At 45.4% G+C, this 16,200-nt stretch overlaps 1 protein-coding gene across 4 annotated transcripts in view; it reads right to left on the bottom strand.

The window, feature by feature from the left end:
- The window catches only part of LOC139412871 (tensin-1-like), a 192,228-nt gene that overhangs the window by 108,726 nt on the left and 67,302 nt on the right, over positions 1 to 16,200 (bottom strand). For 2 of the 4 annotated variants that reach the window (XM_071159662.1, XM_071159663.1), the window contains exon 1: positions 15,306 to 15,374. The exons of 1 other annotated variant lie outside the window; for it this stretch is intronic. The gene's annotated coding sequence lies outside the window, so the exon portion shown is untranslated. Of the gene's footprint in view, positions 1 to 15,305; positions 15,400 to 16,200 lie in introns of those variants that run through there. One more of the 4 variants, XM_071159664.1, reaches the window with a different exon arrangement.

The raw sequence follows: 16,200 nt of genomic DNA, 5'->3' as shown, positions 1-16,200 counted from the left end.
AGACAGAGCAGTGAGGGAAGAAGCACACAGTCAACCCAGCAAACCGGAAATATTCCCAGAATTAGCTAAGATTCCCATTAAGTTCAAGTTAGGGTATTATCTAACATTAGGATAATAACATCCCAAAAACACTCAAAAACATTCAGAAAAAGTTTCAATTAAATTTCCTTGAAATGTTCTAACATTCACAAAAATGTTGTGCCCAACATCTGTAACAACCACCACAGAACGTTCCCCAAACGTTGTCATTAGGTTTCCAGGTAATGTAACAACATGTACCAGTAATGTATTTAGAACACACTGCTGCCAAAAATGTGAGAGCAATGTTCTGGGAACGTTCTTGCAACATCAGGCAAATGTTTTCTACAAATCATCAACACAACTGGACAGTTTTTGTGTTATGAGAAAAATTGCCGCAACCAAACGAATGTCCTGGAAACTTTCACAGAACAAATGTTGGTGCACACCCAGACCAACCATCTGCTGTGTATAATAATGATCTGAGGAGACAGAGGGAGGCTAGATCACATGATTTAGAGGAACGATGACTGACGTTAGAACATACTGTACGAATCACGTTTAAGTGACAAGGCGTTCGTTTTTTCTCATCATTACTTCCATCATCATGAAACTGTCACCAAAGGATGCCGTGTTAATGATTGGCAATAGAATCATTGTTCTGATGATAAGCTGACATTCCCTCAATGTATATATAGGTATGCTGTCTGGATGTTATTGCCTAAACGGTTACAGAAGATCATCAGCACCCCTAGGAAAAACTCACAGCAACGGGTGACTTTGGAGGATTTCTTGGTTGCTATAGCAACAGGGAGAGTGCATAACAAACTCCGGTGGGCTGACATTTGTTTGACTAAGTCCAGATTGATCTATCCTAGCAGAGCCCAGTGAATCCACATATTACACTGTAACTACTATGGGCCTGGATGGGGCGTGGGGGCGTACGTGGGAGACAGATAGAGAAACTTAGAAGAGTTTGTGTGTGTGTGCGTTAATATGTGTGTGTGCGTTAATGTGTGTTTGATGTGTGTGTGTGTGTGTGTGTGTGTGTGCCTGTGTCTCTAATATGTATGATACTAAGGTCGGGCCCCCAGGGGCCCCCTCATAAAGTCAGTTAATGTGTGCTGTTTAAACCCTCTATACTTACTAACTGGAGCTGTGACTGACACAGATATATCACTGTAGGGGCCCCTGTGACCCCCGGCCTATAAGTCTGAGGAGCCTTTATCCTTTATTCACAGCTGACAGCAAACAGTTCTCAGCACCGCTCAGCACCGTGGTACTCAGCCATCCTACTGAAGAAGATGTGGCTCAGCACTGTGGTACTCAGCCATCCTGCTGAAGAAGATGTGGCTCAGCACCGTGGTACTCAGCCATCCTACTGAAGAAGATGTGGCTCAGCACTGTGGTGCTCAGGCCTTCAGTCATCCTACTGAAGAAGATGTGGCTCAGCACCGTGGTACTCAGCCATCCTACTGAAGAAGATGTGGCTCAGCACTGTGGTACTCAGCCATCCTACTGAAGAAGATGTGGCTCAGCACCGTGGTACTCAGCCATCCTACTGAAGAAGATGTGGCTCAGCACTGTGGTGCTCAGGCCTTCAGTCATCCCAGTGAAGGAGATGTGGCTCAGCACTGTGGTACTCAGGCCTTCAGCCATCCTACTGAAGAAGATGTGGCTCAGCACTGTGGTGCTCAGGCCTTCAGTCATCCCAGTGAAGGAGATGTGGCTCAGCACTGTGGTACTCAGGCCTTCAGCCATCCTACTGAAGAAGATGTGGCTCAGCACTGTGGTGCTCAGGCCTTCAGTCATCCCAGTGAAGGAGATGTGGCTGAGCACTGTGGTACTCAAGCCTTCAGCCATCCCAGTGAAGGGCATGTGGCTCAGCACTGTGGTACTCAGGCCTTCAGCCATCCCATTGAAGGAGATGTGGCTCAGCACTGTGGTACTCAGGCCTTCAGCCATCCCACTGAAGGAGATGTGGCTCAGCACTGTGGTACTCAGGCATTCAATCATCCCAGTGAAGGAGATGTGGCTCAGCAATGTGGTGTGCTCAGGCCTTCAGCCATCCCAGTGAAGGAGATGTGGCTCAGCATTGTGGTACTCAGGCCTTTAGCCATCCCAGTGAAGGAGATGTGGCTCAGCATTGTGGTACTCAGGCATTCAGCCATCCCACTGAAGGAGATGTGGCTCAGCATTGTGGTACTCAGGCCTTCAGCCATCCCAGTGAAGGAGATGTGGCTCAGCATTGTGGTACTCAGGCCTTCAACCATCCCAGTGAAGGAGATGTGGCTCAGCATTGTGGTACTCAGGCCTTCCGCCATCCCACTGAAGGAGATGTGGCTCAGCAATGTGGTGTGCTCAGGCCTTCAGCCATCCCAGTGAAGGAGATGTGGCTCAGCATTGTGGTACTCAGGCCTTCAGCCATCCCAGTGAAGGAGATGTGGCTCAGCATTGTGGTACTCAGGCCTTCAGCCATCCCAGTGAAGGAGATGTGGCTCAACACTGTGGTACTCAGGCCTTCAGCCATCCCAGTGAAGGAGATGTGGCTCAACACTGTGGTACTCAGGCCTTCAGCCATCCCAGTGAAGGAGAAGTGGCTCAGCATTGTGGTAGTCAGGCCTTCAGCCACCCCACTGAAGGAGATGTGGCATCTTCTCTAAAAGGTCAGGCCTCTGAAAGTGCACAGGCGTAGGTTTTATCAGAGACGGACAGGCATATTAAAAAAGACAGACTGAGAGATAAAGAGAGAAGAAGGGACCAAAATAAATAAAGAGACAGACATACTGTACAGACAGACATGCATACATACAGATATGGGGGTAAAAACAGACAGACAGACAGACAAACAGACAAAAACAGCCTGACAGCTCGAGAGACAAACAGATAAAACCAAATGAATCACTTCTCCCAAAAAAAACATTCACACCAACTCAAAGCTAATCTGCGTCATCTCCTCAATTTAGCCTCATAGCGCATTCTTCCGACATCGCTATGGAACCTAGTGAACAATACCCAACCAGATGCATCCATATATGGCAAGTGGAATCAGAGTCCCAGACTGGACTAATATGGATCTACTGGGCTTAGGACCCACTCAGACTGGACTAATATGGATCAACTGGGTTTACGACCCACTCAGACTGGACTAATGTGGATATACCGGGCTTAGGACCCACTCAGACTGGACTAATGTGGATATACCAGGCTTAGGACCCACTCAGACTGGACTAATGTGGATATACCGGGCTTAGGACCCACTCAGACTGGACTAATGTGGATATACCAGGCTTAGGACCCACTCAGACTGGACTAATGTGGATATACCGGGCTTAGGACCCACTCAGACTGGAAAGAAGACAAAAGTACTGCAGCCTCACAGGTATCCGCCTGCACACTTTTCAAAGCCATGCCAGACGCGTCTGTTATACAGCCATCTTAGTGGTTTTTCTATCTCTGTTTAAAGGTCCAAAGCCTGTAAAATGACATTGTTTTGTTGAGTCACTCTGGCTCTGTGCTGGTGAGGGAGAGGGAGAGGAAGAGGAAGAGGAAGAGGGAGAGGGAGAGGGAGAGAGAGAGAGAGAGAGAGAGAGAGAGAGAGAGAGAGAGAGAAAGTAGGAGCGAGAGAGAGAGAAAGTGGGAGCGAGAGAGAGACAGAGAGGAGAGAGAGAGAGAGAGGCGGGGGGGGGGAGAGAAACCCAAACATGGCGTTGGACCAGGGGAAGAACGGACACATACCTCTGGCATGGGAGCCAGAAGCAGCAAAGGAGAGGAGAGTAGAGGAGAGGAGAGGAGAGGAGAGGAGAGGAGAGGAGAGGAGAGGAGAGGAGAGGAGAGGAGAGGAGTGTCTGAGTTGACCATAACAAATATGCCATGCCTTGTACACAAGTACCACAAGTTCTCTATTGTAGAGGAGAGGGTGAGAGAGTCCAGCGAGGGGTTCATCTGTCCAGTCACAAGGAGGTCTTAGAAGGAACTGAGGCAGAACCAGACCCCCAGATAGCTAGCCAACCAGCCTGCATTTCTCTCAATCCCACCCCAGGAAAAGTGTCTCGTCTGGGGTTTAGTGGAGCAAGGCATTGCTCGTGGGAAGTCTTTCCACAGCACAGTATATCCACACTCCTAGCAGAGATCTGGCTGAATCACAGGTGGCTTCCTCTCCCAAAGAACACAACTCCAACTATCTGGGTGTATAACATAGTGTAGACAAGCTGGCAGTATACTGCCTGACTCAAATCCATTTTCCCTGTGAAAAACCAAGCTTGAGGATTCTGATTGCTATGAAAAAAAGTGAAGGAATGTATAAATTCCCACCACCCAGACGCGTGGGCTTACAACAGGTTGGAACAAGCAGCCTTGCAGCGTACTGTACGCCAAGAAAACATTTAGCTTTCAGCTCCATACAACGCAGTACTAAGAGAGATTCAGCTCCATACAACACAGTACTAAGAGAGATTCAGCTCCATACAACGCAGTGCTAAGAGAGATTCAGCTCCGTACAACACAGTGTTAAGAGAGATTCAGCTCCGTACAACACAATGCTAAGAGAGATTCAGCTCCATACAACACAGTGTTAAGAGAGATTCAGCTCCATACAACACAGTGCTAAGAGAGATTCAGCTCCGTACAACACAGTACTAAGAGAGATTCAGCTCCATACAACACAGTGTTAAGAGAGATTCAGCTCCATACAACACAGTGCTAAGAGAGATTCAGCTCCATACAACATTGTGCTAAGAGAGATTCAGCTCCATACAACACAGTGCTAAGAGAGATTCAGCTCCATACAACACAGTGCTAAGAGAGATTCAGCTCCATACAACACAGTGCTAAGAGAGATTCAGCTCCATACAACACAGTGCTAAGAGAGATTCAGCTCCATACAACACAGTACTAAGCGAGATTAATATACATATAACACAGTTTTAAGAGAGATTCAGCTCCATACAACACAGTGCTAAGCGAGATTAATATACAAATAACACAATTTTAAGAGAGATGCAGCTCCTTACAACACAGTGCTAAGAGAGATTCAGCTCCATACAACACAGTGCTAAGAGAGATCCAGCTCCGTACAACACAGTGCTAAGAGAGATTCAGCTCCATACAACACAGTGTTAATAGAGATTCAGCTCCATACAACACAGTTTTAAGAGAGATTCAGCTCCGTACAACACAGTGCTAAGAGAGATTCAGCTCCGTACAACACAATGCTAAGAGAGATTCAGCTCCGTACAACACAGTGCTATGAGAGATTCAGCTCCATACAACACAGTACTAAGAGAAATTCAGCTCCGTACAACACAGTGCTAAGAGAGATTCAGCCGCATATAACACAGTGTTAATATAGATTCAGCTCCATACAACACAGTGTTAAGAGAGATTCAGCTCCATACAACACAGTGTTAATAGAGATTCAGCTCCATACAACACAGTTTTAAGAGAGATTCAGCTCCGTACAACACAGTGCTAAGAGAGATTCAGCTCCGTACAACACAATGCTAAGAGAGATTCAGCTCCGTACAACACAGTGCTATGAGAGATTCAGCTCCATACAACACAGTGTTAAGAGAGATTCAGCTCCGTACAACACAGTGCTAAGAGATTCAGCTCCGTACAACACAGTGCTAAGAGAGATTCAGCTCCATACAACACAGTGCTAAGAGAGATTCAGCTCCATACAACACAGTGCTAAGAGATTCAGCTCCGTACAACACAGTGTTAAGAGAGATTCAGCTCCATACAACACAGTGCTAAGAGAGATTCAGCTCCATACAACACAGTGCTAAGAGAGATTCAGCTCCGTACAACACAGTGTTAATAGAGATTCAGCTCCATACAACACAGTGTTAATAGAGATTCAGCTCCGTACAACACAGTGCTAAGAGAGATTCAGCTCCGTACAACACAGTGTTAATAGAGATTCAGCTCCGTACAACACAGTGCTAAGAGATTCAGCTCCGTACAACACAGTGCTAAGAGAGATTCAGCTCCATACAACACAGTGCTAAGAGAGATTCAGCTCCATACAACACAGTACTAAGAGAGATTCAGCTCCATACAACACAGTGCTAAGAGAGATTCAGCTAAATACAACACAGTGCTAAGAGAGATTCAGCTCCGTACAACACAGTGCTAAGAGAGATTCAGCTCCGTACAACACAATGCTAAGAGAGATTCAGCTCCATACAACACAGTGTTAATAGAGATTCAGCTCCATACAACACAGTGCTAAGAGAGAATCAGCTCTGTACAACACAGTGCTAAGAGAGAATCAGCTCCGTACAACACAGTGCTAAGAGAGATTCAGCTCCGTACAACACAGTGCTAAGAGAGATTCAGCTCCGTACAACACAGTGCTAAGAGAGATTCAGCTCCGTACAACACAGTGTTAAGAGAGATTCAGCTCCGTACAACACAGTGCTAAGAGAGATTCAGCTCCGTACAACACAGTGTTAAGAGACAGCATACTTGGCTGCTCCTATACTTCAGAATTATTAATAGCCATTATTAATAGAAAGATACTGTTAGAAGTTGTAGTTAGGCACTGATCTAGGATCAGTACACATTCTCACAAACCCTAACCAGAAGCATTAGGGAGAGAAACAGAAAACTGACCTCAGATCAGCATCTAGGGTTGCCTGACAACTCAACCTGAATTTAATTCAATCTATCAATCGCTTCATACATTCAATCGGAAACTGTCATCCTAGAAGTTGTTTGTGTGACTTCCAAATGAGGGGAGTTGTACAAAACAACTCTAACAAATCTAACCAATCAAAGTTGATAACGTCATCATGTAGGCCGGCTCAGGCCCAACCCATCGGTTTCTCAAACCAATCAGAACGTTCAGAATGCATTTGCATTCTAGAAATCATCGGGGAAGGAGGACAATCCAGACTCATGGCGGAGAAAAAACATCAGTTGGACAGAGCGATGTAGAAGGGTATCCAGGCAACATCTAGGGGAAACATTTGGGATTCCTGAAGCCTTTGCACAAGAGAAACTGCAGTAGTAGTGGCAGTCTGCCTGGGCAAATAAATACTTCAGGTTCTAAGAGGCCAAATAAGGACGTCAAGCCGAACAGTACTTCAGATGGAGTTATAGAGCTAACCAGGCTTCTATTTGATTTGAATGGTAAACAAATATGTTGGGTATTGTGACGGAGAGTGCCTGTACAATCATGTTGGACATTTCGACACGACATTGAGCGTGTAATGTATTCCTCTGAATATCAGTGGCAGTTCTTTGGTGAAATAAAACCTTGTGGTTGCAGAGAGACGGAGGGAAAGAGACGGAGGGAAAGTTAAACCATAGCAGTAACACAGTAGGAAAACATATGATGAATGACGACTAGCATGCTGCCAGGAGAATATCAAGCGGCTGTATTTCCAACATGACGACACTTCCCTAGCCAACTGTTTCCAGTTCTATAGACCTCCATCAACACTACTTGACCGTAGCCAAACACAAACCGCTTAAAGGCAAGCTTTTCCATTTCCACGCCATAAAAACCCGTCTGCAACGCCAGACGTCATGGCGAGAAATTGATTGAGCTAACGACCTTCTCACTCGTTCCCGCTAGAGGCTACTTTACCAGGCTACTTAGGAAAACAGCCTCCCTTGGCTTTGGGGCTGCAAGAAGTGTACATCAATAGTATACATAGTCGAATAGTATATATATTGTGTACCCTAGACCCACTATGTAATGTATACCCTAGCCTCACTACTGTATACCCTAGCCTCACTATATACTGTATACACTAACCTCACTATATACTGTATACCCTAGCCTCACTACATACTGTATACACTAGCCTCACTATATACTGTATACACTAGCCTCACTATATACTGTATACACTAGCCTCACTATATACTGTATACCCTAGGCTCACTATATACTGTATACACTAGCCTCACTATATACTGTATACACTAGCCTCACTATATACAGTAGCCTCACGATATACTGTATACACTAGTCTCACTATATACTGTATACACTAGCCTCACTATATACTGTATACACTAGTCTCACTATATACTGTATACACTAGTCTCACTATATACTGTATACACTAGCCCCACTATATACTGTATACACTAGTCTCATTATATACTGTATACACTAGTCTCACTATATACTGTATACCCTAGCTTCACTATATACTGTATACACTAGCCTATACCCACTATATACTGCATACCCTAGATCCACTATATACTGTATACCCTAGTCTCACTACATACTGTATACACTAGCCTAAACCCACTAAATACTGTATACCCTAGCCTCACTACATACTGTATACACTAGCCTAAACCCACTAAATACGGTATACCCTAGCCTCACTATATAATGTATACACTAGCCTAAACCCACTATATATTGTATACCCTAGACCCACTATGTAATGTATACCCTAGCCTCACTATATACTGTATACAATAGCCTAGACCCACTAAATACTGTATACACTTGCCTCACTATATACTGTATACCCTAGCCTCACTATATACTGTATACACTAGCCTAAACCCACTATATACTGCATACCCTAGATCCACTATATACTGTATACCCTAGCCTCACTACATACTGTATACACTAGCCTAAACCCACTAAATACTGTATACCCTAGCCTCACTACATACGGTATACACTAGCCTAAACCCACTAAATACTGTATACCCTAGCCTCACTACATACGGTATACACTAGCCTAAACCCACTAAATACTGTATACCCTAGCCTCACTATATGCTGTATACACTAGCCTAAACCCACTATATACTGCATACCCTAGATCCACTATATACTGTATACCCTAGCCTCACTACATACTGTATACACTAGCCTAAACCCACTAAATACTGTATACCCTAGCCTCACTATATACTATATACACTAGCCTAAACCCACTAAATACTGTATACCCTAGCCTCACTACATACTGCATACACTAGCCTAAACCCACTAAATACTGTATACCCTAGCCTCACTATATACTGTATACACTAGCCTAAATCCACTATATACTGCATACCCTAGACCCACTTTTTACTGTATACCCTAGCCATGCCCACTATGTACTGTATACAGTAGCCTCACTATATACTGTATACACTAGCCTAAACCCACTATATACTGCATATCCTAGACCCACTATATATTGTATACCCTAGCCTCACTATATACTGTATACAATAGCCTAGACCCACTATTTACTGTATACCCTAGCCTCACTTCATACTGTATACACTAGCCTAAACCCACTAAATACTGTATACCCTAGCCTCACTATATACTGTATACCCTAGCCTCACTATATACTGTGTACCCTAGCCTCACTATATACTGTATACACTAGCCTCACTATATACTGTATACCCTAGCCATGCCCAGTATGTACTGTATACCCTAGCCTAGACCCACTATGTACTGTTTACCCTAGCCATAACCACTATGTACTGTAGACCCTAGCCTAGACCCACTATGTACTGTATACCCTAGCCATGCCCACTATGTACTGTATCCCCTAGCCTAGACCCACTATGTACTCTATACCCTAGCCTAGACCCACTATGTACTGTATACACTAGCCTAGACCCACTAGGTACTGTATACCCTAGCCTAGACCCACTATGTACTGAATATCCTAGCCTAGACCCACTATGTACTGTATACCCTAGCCTAGACCCACTATGTACTGTATACACTAGCCATGCCCACTATGTACTGTATAGCCTAGCCATGCCCACTATACACTGTATACACTAGCCTAGACCCACTATGTACTGTATACACTAGCCATGCCCACTATGTCCTGTATACACTAGCCTAGACCCACTATGTACTGTATACCCTAGCCATGCCCACTATGTACTGTATACCCTAGCCATGCCCGCTATGTACTGTATACCCTAGCCTAGACCCACTTTGTAATGTATACCCTAGCCATGCCCACTATGTACTGTATACCCTAGCCATGCCCACTATGTACTGTATACCCTAGCCATGCCCACTATGTACTGTATACACTAGCCTAGACCCACTATGTACTGTATACACTAGCCTAGACCCACTATGTACTGTATACACTAGCCTAGACCCACTTTGAACTGTATACCCTAGCCATGCCCACTATGTACTGTATACACTAGCCTAGACCCACTATGTACTGTATACCCTAGCCATGCCCACTATGTACTGTATACACTAGCCTAGACCCACTATGTACTGTATCAGATGGGAAAGACATGAGCATAATGTTGTACTGTACCTCTGAAAGAACTAACAGTGGAACATACTCTGGAGAGGTTCCAGGCAGGGTTGAGGTCACCAATTCAGTGAATTAACTTTATTCAGTAATGTATAAAGTCCATCCCCATGCCCTCTCAGGAGGTCAGTGGGGACACACCAGGGTTGGGGCTCTATGCCTCTCATGTCCGATCACCTTCGGAAGTCCCCTCATCTGTCTCTGTAACGGCTGTTGGAAGGAGAGGACCAAGGTGCAGCGTGGTATGTGTCCATATTAATTAAGTGAAAACTGAAATAACAAAAATAACAAAGAGAACGACCGAAACAGTTCTGGCTGGTGCAGACACACAACAGAAAACAACTACCCACAAATCATAGTGGGAACACAGGCTATCTAAGTATGGTTCTCAATCAGAGACAACGATTGCCAGCTGCCTCTGATTGGGAACCATACCAGGCCAAACACAAAGAAATAGAACATAGAACACAAAACATAGATTGCCCACCCCAATTCACACCCTGACCAACCTAAAACAGAGACATACAAAAGGAACTAAGGTCAGGACGTGACAGTATCCATCCTAAGAAAACCCTTTAGAGAACCAAACATACACAAGGTAACAGGTACAGTAAGGTAGCAGTCATCATGATGTTACATCAACATCTGTTCAGCGTCTCAATGTCGTTTTGTGTTTTCAAATGTCTGGAACAAACCCTGAAATAACATAGAAAGAATGCTCCATACATACACACACCTCCAGTCCAGCTCATCCAGTTGTCAAACATAACATTAACACAACTTTAACACAACATTAAGACAACATTAACTCAACATTAAGACAACATTAACACAACTTTAACACAACATTAAGACAACATTAACACAACATTAACACAACATTAAGACAACATTAACTCAACATTAACACAACATTAACACAACATTAAGACAACATTAACTCAACATTAAGACAACACAACATTAACACAACATTAACTCAACATTAAGACAACATTAACACAACACAACATTAACACAACATTAACTCAACATTAAGACAACTTGAACATAACAGTAGCACAACATTAACATAACATGAACACAACATTAACACATCACAACATTAACACATCACAACATTAACACACATTAAAACAACATTAAGCCAACAAAACATTAACACAACATTAACGCAACATTAACACACATGAAAACAACATTAACACAACATCAACACAACATTAACATTAGTGTGGGAACACAAGATCCATTAAACCACGGTTAGCGGTGAGTGTGTGTGCTGCCTACGGCTAACCTCTCATACCTTCTATGGATCCAACATTCAACCAAAACCACAGCCATACCTTCATAACCACTGAATATCTTTCTCCAGAAGAAATAGATGAATATAATATGTGCAATTGTGGCTAGCGTTGGACGCAGGTTGAAAACCTCTGATGTGGAAGCCAATTGGAGTTTCATAACGAGGAGAGCTTCATAATGACCACACAAAGGCATCGCCTCTCCGCAGGACAGCTATTGGAGGTCTTAAGCAGGCATGTTATCGTCATTACTGGCCTGCGTGGCTGAGTTGAACTGAGTTGGACAGAGCTAATAGGAGTAGGATTCTCTATGGATGGTCCATGGCCAGGTATCACTCAGAGTTCATGTTGAATCAGAACTGACAGCGGGATGTTTTCACTCAGAGTACCACTAATGGTTCTGTTGACTAGAGAACAAAAGCACAGAGGGGCCGGGTTGCCAAGCCAATGTCAACGACACACAGAGACACACACATACTGTATCCAAGCCAGTGTGAGCTAAACACATGTAGACAGACACACTAAAACCTGACTGTAGCTACACTTTACAACACATACTATTAATGAAGCCAACTTAGCTGCACTTTGAGGAGGGAGTATTTTCACAGTTCTCTCACAGTCAGCTGCATTCAATGTCACATATGTGTTAGAATATTAAACAAACGTCACATGAAAATGTCTGGTTTCATCTCTAAAGCATCTACTTCAACAAATACACATTCACAACCTCTGTTGACTCACCATGGGCCAGAAGCTGTTCATAACACATCGTTCCTCTAGTCTAGTCTGTCTCCTGAGGGTTTGGTGAAGTTGGCTGCTCCGAGTCGTCCAATAAGGAGGCGTTACAGAGTTTGGCACGAGGGAATCCAGTTTAAAGGTAAAGAGATGGATTTGGATGAAGAGAGGAGAAACTGTTTTGCAAAGGAATGGATCTATCTGGAAAGACGTCAGTCCACAGCCATTATTCGCTCACAGCATCTTAATGTTGGAGGACGAGATGGTGGGAAGCATTGATTTAAGGCTGTTCTGGCAGGGTAAGAGGTTTTCTGGGAGTGCTGAGGAAAGCGGTGGGGAATTTTCTGCTCTGGACTAATGGTGACCAATGAAAATGAAAATGCCTGAGGTGCAATTCTGAATTGGAAGGGCTTTCGCAGTGTCAATTGGTAAGTGTTTCGGTCTAAGTGTTTGGAGGAGAAAATGACATTTAGCAGCTTGTCTATGGTAATAAAGAATTTGCACAGAACGGGTTTTATGAAACTGCCACCTATTTCTTTCTCTCAGATTGATCGAATTTAAATTGAACTGACACAAAAAAAAATGTTTTTATTGCTGTTTCATGCATCACAACCACATAACACCCTGGACAGGTAAACGTTAGGAAATGTCTTTCCATCCGCCAAAATGTGTTACAGCTCAACCATAACAAACAGGATTCTTCTGTCTTGTTTTGACTGCTAGAACAGAGAGAGGATTTAGTGGCCTGCGACACTTTGACCTCCCGCTTATAACTGCCCCCCCGTGTTAGCCCAGGGTTAAAGGGGAATGGCGGTGGTCATCAGACAACATCCTTACTTAGAAGTGTCAGTCAGGGAAAAAGGGAGGAGGGAGGTCATGGAGAGAGAGAGGAAGACAGGGGAAAACGGAGGCTCTCTAGAGATGGAGACTTAAAGGAGTCTACGAGGAAGCAGAGAAAAAGAGAGTAAAATCACTGAAGGTAGAGGCTGACTTCTCGTTCTATATCTGTCTGGCACATACATGACACACACACATACACACAGATCCCTCCCTCCCACTCCCACACTCACACACACCTCTTGGGTTGACCTATCGTTATACTGTAGCTTCAGCGGTGGATCTGTCTGTCCTGTCAGCCACTGGTTACAGTAAAGATGAAACACAACCACAGCCACCACTCTCCCTCCGCCAGCTCAACTCTCCTCTAGACCAGTCACAAAACACCTCCACTCTCCCTCCGCCAGCTCAACTCTCCTCTAGACCAGTCACAACCACAGCCACCGCTCTCCCTCCGCCAGCTCAACTCTCCTCTAGACCAGTCACAAAACACCTCCACTCTCCCTCCGCCAGCTCAACTCTCCTCTAGACCAGTCACAAAACACCTCCAATCTCCCTCCGCCAGCTCAACTCTCCTCTAGACCAGTCACAACCACAGCCACCGCTCTCCCTCCGCCAGCTCAACTCTCCTCTAGACCAGTCACAAAACACCTCCACTCTCCCTCCGCCAGCTCAACTCTCCTCTAGACCAGTCACAAAACACCTCGAATCTCCCTCCGCCAGCTCAACTCTCCTCTAGACCAGTCACAACCACAGCCACCGCTCTCCCTCCGCCAGCTCAACTCTCCTCTAGACCAGTCACAAAACACCTCCACTCTCCCTCCGCCAGCTCAACTCTCCTCTAGACCAGTCACAAAACACCTCCAATCTCCCTCCGCCAGCTCAACTCTCCTCTAGACCAGTCACAACCACAGCCACCGCTCTCCCTCCGCCAGCTCAACTCTCCTCTAGACCAGTCACAAAACACCTCCACTCTCCCTCCGCCAGCTCAACTCTCCTCTAGACCAGTCACAAAACACCTCCAATCTCCCTCCGCCAGCTCAACTCTCCTCTAGACCAGTCACAACCACAGCCACCGCTCTCCCTCCGCCAGCTCAACTCTCCTCTAGACCAGTCACAAAACACCTCCGCTCTCCCTCCGCCAGCTCAACTCTCCTCTAGACCAGTCACAAAACACCTCCACTCTCCCTCCGCCAGCCACCGCTCTCCCTCCACCAGCTCAACTCTCCTCCAGACCAGTCACAAAACACCTCCGCTCTCCCTCCGCCAGCTCAACTCTCCTCTAGATCAGTCACAAAACACCTCCGCTCTCCCTCCGCCAGCTCAACTCTCCTCTAGAACAGTCACAAAACACCTCCACTCTCCCTCCGCCAGCTCAACTCTCCTCTAGACCAGTCACAAAACACCTCCACTCTCCCTCCGCCAGCTCAACTCTCCTCTAGACCAGTCACAACCACAGCCACCGCTCTCCCTCCGCCAGCTCAACTCTCCTCTAGACCAGTCACAAAACACCTCCGCTCTCCCTCCGCCAGCTCAACTCTCCTCTAGACCAGTCACAAAACACCTCCACTCTCCCTCCGCCAGCTCAACTCTCCTCTAGACCAGTCACAAAACACCTCCGCTTGGGACATGAAAGCAGAGCGAGACTCAAAGGAACTCTAGCCAGCTCCCCAGAGAGCCACTTTCCCAGGACTACAGCGTAACACATGGGAAACCTGCAGAACACAGTGTGGCTGGAGCGCTAACTTCTTCTTATGTACTGAAGGACAGTAGCCTACCATATCAGCCGACACACTCATAGTTTGGTTACATGATATGCATTGATTTACGTCTGAAATGGCAATAGATTTTTTCATTGTTTTTTTCAAGTACATCAAGTACCTCTTATTAGAAATCTACATGCAATATAATTACAACAAAGGACATTGATTGTAAGTAGTTACAATGTAAAACATCTTCCAGCTCCTCCATCATGTCTTTTGGCAGATGAAGACAAATATAACTTGTGTTTATTGGTTTTGACACCTAAGACTATCTCAGAATGAGCTTTCCACCCAACAAGCCAAAACAGAACACAGTATCAATCAATCCATAACATTAGAGTACACAGTACAGCCAGCTCTCTTACCTGTTCAACGATGGAATTATCTCACGTTCCCTCTCCTTCCCTCTCCTCTTCCCTCTTTCTCCTTCTCCCTCGTTCTCTCTCTCCCCTCTCTACTGTCTCTCTCCCTCAAGATACCAAATAGAGACACTCTCCCACTTTCTGCCCCCCCTCCGCTCAAAACAACAGGAGTAATCCCAAACACGTGCCAGACCAGCTAGCCAGTGAATCTGTGCGTGTGTGCACAAGCACGTGCACGAGCGTGTGTGTACGCACACACCTCTCAACTTCTCCAGGGTCCACACTTAATGCCGCTGGCTTCTGTTCAATCCGTCTGTGGCCAACAAAGTTGAAAACACACTATATAAGGCCAAGGCTCCAGGCTTCTTCTGACTGCAGTACCCTAAACTAGAGAGAGCTCTGGATGCAGACTGGGACTAGAACCCACTGTTGTGTTCTGTTCTTCCCTCATGCCTGCAGCTTGACCTTTACATAATCTATGTTATCACCCTCTGGCTTTCTCTCTCTCTCTCTCTCTCCCTCTCTGGCTTTCTCTCTCTTTCTCTCTGTTCCCTTCTCTCTCTCTCTCTCTCTTTCTCTCTGTGGCTTTTTCTCTTTCTCTCTCTCTCTCTCTCTCTCTCTCTCTCTCTCTCTCTCTCGGTCTCTCACTCTCTTGCTCTCTCTCTCTCTCTCTCTCTCTCTCTCTCTCTCTCTCTCTCTCTCTCTCTCTCTCTCTCTCTCTCTCACACACACACACACACTCGTTCTCTCTCTTACTTTTTCTTCCCCCTTTGGTTTTCCTCTATTGATGCACACGCATGCTTGTGATGGAAAGAGTTAGCTATGTGCTGTGTGTATGAAAAGCAGAACTTCCTTAACAGGATGGGTGGGGGGGGGGCTTGGAATGTGATTGACAAAA

Source organism: Oncorhynchus clarkii, chromosome 7 (genome assembly GCF_045791955.1).
Source record: "Oncorhynchus clarkii lewisi isolate Uvic-CL-2024 chromosome 7, UVic_Ocla_1.0, whole genome shotgun sequence".
Classification (NCBI taxonomy): Eukaryota; Metazoa; Chordata; class Actinopteri; order Salmoniformes; family Salmonidae; genus Oncorhynchus; species Oncorhynchus clarkii.
The sequence above is the reverse complement of the archived record's forward strand: the minus strand, read 5'-3'. Positions and strand labels throughout refer to the sequence as shown.